This window comes from Mastomys coucha, unplaced genomic scaffold, assembly GCF_008632895.1.
Source record: "Mastomys coucha isolate ucsf_1 unplaced genomic scaffold, UCSF_Mcou_1 pScaffold21, whole genome shotgun sequence".
NCBI lineage: Eukaryota > Metazoa > Chordata > Mammalia > Rodentia > Muridae > Mastomys > Mastomys coucha.
Genome location: NW_022196904.1, coordinates 142,188,222 through 142,194,691, shown reverse-complemented (window position 1 = coordinate 142,194,691; position 6,470 = coordinate 142,188,222). Strand labels below are relative to the sequence as shown.

The window sequence follows — 6,470 nt, the reverse complement described above, 5'->3', positions numbered from 1 at the left end:
GAAAAGAAAGTGGGGAAGAACCTCGAGCACATAGGCACAAGGGAAAATTTCCTGAACAGAACACCAATAGCTTATGCTCTAAGATCAAGAATTGACAAATGGGACCTCATAAAAATGCAAAGCTTCTCTAAGGCAAAAGGCACTGTAAGTAGGACAAAATAGCAACCAACAGATTGGGAAAAGATCTTTATCAATCCTATATCTGATAGAGGGTTAATATCCAATATATACAAAGAACTCAAGAAGTTAGACTCCAGAGAACCAAATAACCCTATTATAAAATGGGGTACAAAGCTAAACAAAGAATTCTCTACTGGTGAATACTGAATGGCTGAGAAGCACCTAAAGAAATGTTCAACATCCTTAGTCATCAGGGAAATGCAAGTCAAAACAACCCTGAGATTCCACCTCACACCAGTCAGGATGGCTAGGATAAAAACCTCAGGTGACAGCAGATGCTGGCGAGGTTTTGGAGAAAGAGGAACACTCCTTCATTGCTGGTGGGATTGCAAGCTGGTACAACCACTCTGGAAATCAGTTTGGCGGTTCCTCCGGAAATTGGACATAGTTCTACCAGAGGACCCAGCTATACCACTCCTGGGCATATATCCAGAAGATGCTCCAACATGTAATAAGAACACATGCTCCACCATGTTCATAGCAGCCTTATTTATAATAGCCAGAAGCTGGAAAGAATCCAGATGTCCCTCAACAGAAGAATAGATACAGAAAATGTGGTACATCTACACAATGGAGTACTACTCAGTTATTAAAAACAATGAATTTATGAAATTCTTAGGGAAGTGAATGGATCTGGAGAATATCATCCTGCGTGAGGTAACCCAATCACAAAAAACACACATGGTATGCACTCTCTGATAAGTGGTTATTAGCCCAGAAGTTTGGGATACATGAAGTACAATCCACAAACCACAAGACCTAAAAAAAAAAAAAAAGATTCTTTTTTTCCCCAAGATTTTTTTATTTATTTTATGTATATGAGTACACTGTTGCTGTCTTCAGACATACAAGAAAAGGGCATCAGATCCCACCACAGATGGTTGTGAGCCACCATGTGGTTGCTGGAAATTGAACTTAGAACCTCTGGAAGAGCAGTCAGTGCTCTTAACTGCTGAGCCATTTCTCCAGCTCATGAAAGACCTTTGTTCCCCGCCTAGGTAACAAAACTGGTTTGTTTATTTTTTTATTGATTTAAGTTTTATTGCATTATGATGAGAAAAGATACATGATTTCAATTTATCTGAATTTGTTAACATTTAAAAACATATTTTAAGTAAATAAATTACATCACATTCTTCTTTCCCTTTTGTACCCTAACTCCTGCCAAAGATCCCCCCTTCAATACCTGCAATACTTTTCTTTTTTTTTCTTATTTTGTCTTATTCTTTAAAATTTATAAAATATTGTAACAATAAAAATGAGTATTATAAAAGTTGTTTGATATAAAACAACAATCAATTGAACAATCTTATGTAGATGCTTGTCTACAGCAATACTGAAAATACATGTTTTTCTCAATATAAATTTTAAATAACCCCAAACATATTGACTGTATATTTTAAAATAATACATCACTACTAGTATTTTTAAATGAACATACATAGATAAAGTCTTTTTGTTTGTTTTGTATTTAGTAGAGCTTAAAATCTTCTTATCTCTTACTGTGTGGTACAAGCCCAAAATAAGAACAATTTTTAGACATTGGACTTCATTGTAATAAGGCTGTACTTCAATGACCCTCACATCACCAAAGGATTTTACCTCCATCATAGCTGAGAGTTGACAGTTCTGCTGCACTAAGGAATGAATTGTAGGCACGATTTTTGGATACAGATTTCCTGCTATGATCAAAGCTACTTGACTTGAGTGATTGTCTTCATTCTCAGCCACAGAGAACAGATTACATTCATTCAAGAAATGGTGTGTGTATTAAGATGGTCTATCCATGATGTCATTCACCAACTGTTTCAATGAACAATGTTTCTGCTTGGAGGTGGCACAGACATTACATGAGATAAGAATCTGGTCCATTGTCTGTGACGATTTTGAAAAACATTCATCTCAGAGAAAGAGTAATTTATAAAGTCCCCTTCTTCAAACTTGATACAATAGTTACAAACATCAAGCAAAGCATTCAGTCTCACTCTTTGTTGTTCTCTTACAAGGCCCCTCCCAATTTGATTGTCTGAATTTCTTTTGGCTGTATAAATACTTTTGAAATATGTAAGCTATTCTGAAAACCATAATATAGTGTAAACAATCCTACTAAGAGAGAGGCTGAGATAGGAGAAACATGATTTCAAGACCATTGTGTGGTACACAGCAAGACACTGTCAGGTACAAAAAAACAGAAAGTGTATGTGGATTGTACAATATTGGACCTATTTCTCCGATTACCAAATTAGAGAGACCACTGGGTGACAGTCAACAAATTTCCAATTTCTCATAATTTTGGATTTCAATCAATTAGGACGTGTTGGTCATATTGATTTTCATATTAAGCTATTAAGAAAAAGTAATTGTAACTTCCTGTTGTTTTTGTTGTTAGAGGTGGAATTATGTTTGTGTGGGTTTGTTGAAAGGTTACCTTCTTGCTTCTTCTAGGCTGTAGTTTTGTTCCTTATGTTGGTGTTTTCCATCTATTATCCTTTGTAGGGATGGTTTTGTGGAAAGATATTGTGTAATTTCGTTTTTTCATGGAATATCTTGTTTTCTCCATCTATGATAATTGAGAGTTTTGCTAGGTATAGTAGCCTGGGCTAGCATTTGTGTTCTCTTAGGGTGTGTATGACATCTGCCCAGGATCTTCTAGCTTTCATAGTCTCTGGTGAGAAGTCTGATGTCATTCTGATAGGCCTGCCTTTATATGTTACTTGACCTTTTTCCCTGCTTTTAAAATTCTTTCTTTGTTTAGTGCATTTGTTGTTTTGATTATTATGTGACAGGAGAAATTTCCTTTCTGGTCCAGACTATTTGGAGTTCTGTAGGCTTCTTGTACGTTTATGGGCATCTCTTTCTTTAGGTTAGGGAAGTTTTCTTCTATAATTTTGTTGAAGATATTTACTGGCCCTTTAAGTTGGGAGTCTTCACTCTCTTCTATACTTATTATCATTAGGTTTGGTCTTCTCATTGTGTCCTGGATTTCCTGGATGTTTTGGGTTAGGAGCTTTTTGCTTTTTGCATTTTCTTTGACTATTGTGTCAATGTTTTCTATGGTGTCTTCTGCCCCTGAGATTCTGTCTTCTATCTCTTGTATTCTGTTGGTGCTGCTTGCATCTATGACTCCTGATTTCTTTCCTATGTTTTCTATCTCTAGTGTTGTCTCATTTTGTGATTATTGTTTCTATTTTCATTTTTCTTTTTCGAGACAGGGTTTCTCTGTGTAGCCTTGGCTATCCTGGAACTTACTCTGTAGACCAGGCTGGCCTCAAACTCAGAAATCTGCCTGCCTCTGCCTCCCAAGTGCTGGGATTAAAGGCATGTGCTACCACTGCCCGGCTCTATTTTCATTTTTAGATCTTAGATGGTTTTGTTCATTTCCTTTACCTGTTTGATTGTATTTTCCTGTAGTTCTTTAAGGGATTTTTGTGTTTCCTCCTTAAGGGCTTCTAGTTGTTTACCTATGTTCTCCTGTATTTCTTTGAGGGAGTTATTTATTTCCTTCTTAAAGTCCTCTATCATCATCATGAAAAGTGATTTTAGATCTGAATCTTGCTTTTCCATTGTGATGGTGTGTCTAGGATTTGCTATAGTGGGAGAATTGGGTTCTAGTAACCTTGGTTTTTGTTGCTTATTTTCTTATGCTTGCCTCCTGCCATCTGGCTATCTCTAGTGCTACCTGCCCTAGCTAAATCTGCCTGAGACCTGTCCTTCCTGTGATCCAGGTTATGTCAGAACTCCTCAGAATCAAGTTGTCTCTGTGATCCTGTGATTCTGGGATCCTCTGATCCTGGGTGTGTTAGAGCACCTGGGAGTGGAGCTTCCTCTGGGTGTTGTGGGACTGGCTGTGGAGATTGTGCCCAAGGTCTGCTCGGGGCACTGGCCCAGGCAGATTGGAAGGAACCTGTGCCACTGGGCTGGCAGAGTTCCTGCGTGCCTGGGTCCCTCTGGTCCCAGTTACTCCCAGTGCATGAGATACCTTTATAACAAGAACTTCAAGTCTTTAAAGAAAGAAATTGAAGAAGATAGCAATATCAAAAGATGGAAAGATCATCCACCCTCATGGATTGATATAATTAACGTAGTAAAAATGCCCATCTTACAAAAAGCAATCTACAGATTTAATGCAATCCCTTTTGGGGTACATTGTGTTATGGTATGTCTCTGTATATTCAATTGTTAATTCTATACCAGCAGAGAACTAAATACTGGCAGGATCTTGGTATTGTTATTTCGATGGCCCACCACCAGTCTGATATTTTGTAAATATTTATTCTTCCTCATCTACCTAAGACAATCTAGAATTGTATCTGATAGACTATAATAAAGATCTGATGTCCAATAGCTGTGCAAGAAGTAGAAGACAGAACTTCCAGGCAGAGAGAGGAACACTGGGAGAAGAATGAGGCTCAGACATAAACAGAAGGACTAAAGCAGAACAGAGAGGTAAATAAATCTGGCCATGTGGTGGGACATAGTGCCAGGGACTAGTCAGGTTAGAGTACTAAAGAGATTGCCCAGCAAAAGGCCTAAGCATAAAAATATTAAAACTCCTCTATGTCATTATTTATATCACAGGCAGGTCTAAGAAAGCCCTGCTATAAATCCCTGTCAGAATTCAAACACAATCTTTATATACCTTGAAAGAATAATACTCAACTTCATATGAAAAAACAAGAGTCTAGGGTACGCGGTCGGAGTGAGCGGAGCGTGACCCCCCTAAGGAGTCACATGGGCCGACCTGGGGCGGGGACGGAAAGAGTAGAAGAACTCCTTCCGGGTCACTGTCGAGAGTCTCAACCTGGGGCGGGAACTTCTTTACCCTTTCCTGTAACTTAAAGGCTGCACCGACTTGTGGTGCTTGAGATTTGACGATGAGTTCCCAGAAAGGAAACGTGACTCGGTCCCGGCCTCAGAAGCACCAGAATACGTTCACCTTCAAAAATGACAAGTTTGATAAGAGTGTTCAGACCAAGAAAATTAATGCAAAACTTCATGATGGAGTATGTCAGCGCTGCAAAGAAGTCCTTGAATGGCATGTAAAATACAGCAAATATAAGCCACTGTCAAAGCCTAAGAAATATGTTAAATGTTTACAAAAGACAGTGAAGGACTCTTACTACATAATGTGTAGACCATGTGCCTGTGAACTTGAAGTTTGTGCAAAATGTGGAAAAAAAGAAGAGATCGTTATTCCGTTTAATAAAGAACCAGAAACTTCAGACAATACTGAAAATGAAGGTTCTAACCATAGAAGAAGCTGCAGACGGAAGGAAGACAGTGATGAGGACTTAGATGCTGAGTCTGACTCGGGTGGGGACATGCAGGCCTGACAGCACAGAGCAAGTCCGAAGAGTCTGTTCCAATAGGCAGAACTGGCTCAGGAGCAATATCGGTTACTTATAACATTTGAGTAACAGAATCCTAAAGGTTTTCACAATAACACTAAGCTGTATATACAAAATATGTGTGGGCATACCATGGCATGTTGTATAAGACCTATAGAAGTTAAGAAAAACATTATCTAATGTCAAATTATTCAGTGTTGAGAATTGGTGATTGTATCAGAACTATCTTATGGAAAACTAAGATGACTGGCTCAGAGTACATATCCATAGCCTGACCTCGGGTATGTGACTTCATTAGCAAAAGCCCCCTTACATCGTACAAAACAAAACAGTCTATTTTTACACACACATACAAGCATGTGTAATGATTTTCCTTCAAAAATGTTTTTATATATCTCATTCTATTTTTTTAACCTTTTCCTAGTTTGGAAATATATACTTAGAAAAAAATGTGTAGACTGTATAGTTACTATCTAGAAAGGAAAATCCAACATTCATACTGGAGTAGAGATACTTGCAGTATTAGAAGCTCCTGTGAAGTTCTCCCTTCATAAGCTTATCCTTCCCAGAATGCTATTGTCCTGAATTATCACTTCATTGCCAGTGTTTTCACTTGTAAGTGTAAGTTGGCATCATGTGATTATTGAAGTCTGCATCCTTCTGTTTAAAACCCCAAAGTTGAGGGCTGGTCAGATGGCTCAGTAGGTAAGAGCACTGACCGCTCTTCCGAAGATCCTGAGTTCGGATCCCAGCAACCACATGGTGGCTCACAACCACCCCTCATGAGATCTGATGCCCTCTTCTGGTGCGTCTGAAGACAGCTACAGTGTATTACGCCACAGAGCAAGCAGGGCCAGAGCGAGCCGGGCAGCAAAGGTTCTGAGTTCAATTCCCAGCAGCCACACATGTGATGACTCACAGCCATCTGTACAGCTACAGTGT

At 38.8% G+C, this 6,470-nt stretch overlaps 1 pseudogene across 1 annotated transcript; it reads left to right on the top strand.

The window, feature by feature from the left end:
• The first annotated feature begins 4,887 nt into the window (after window positions 1-4,887).
• Window positions 4,888-5,900, top strand: LOC116103578 (annotated as a pseudogene). The gene has a single exon (XR_004123501.1). The product of XR_004123501.1 is annotated as an uncharacterized protein C9orf85 homolog pseudogene (transcript).
• Window positions 5,901-6,470: the final 570 nt, after the last annotated feature.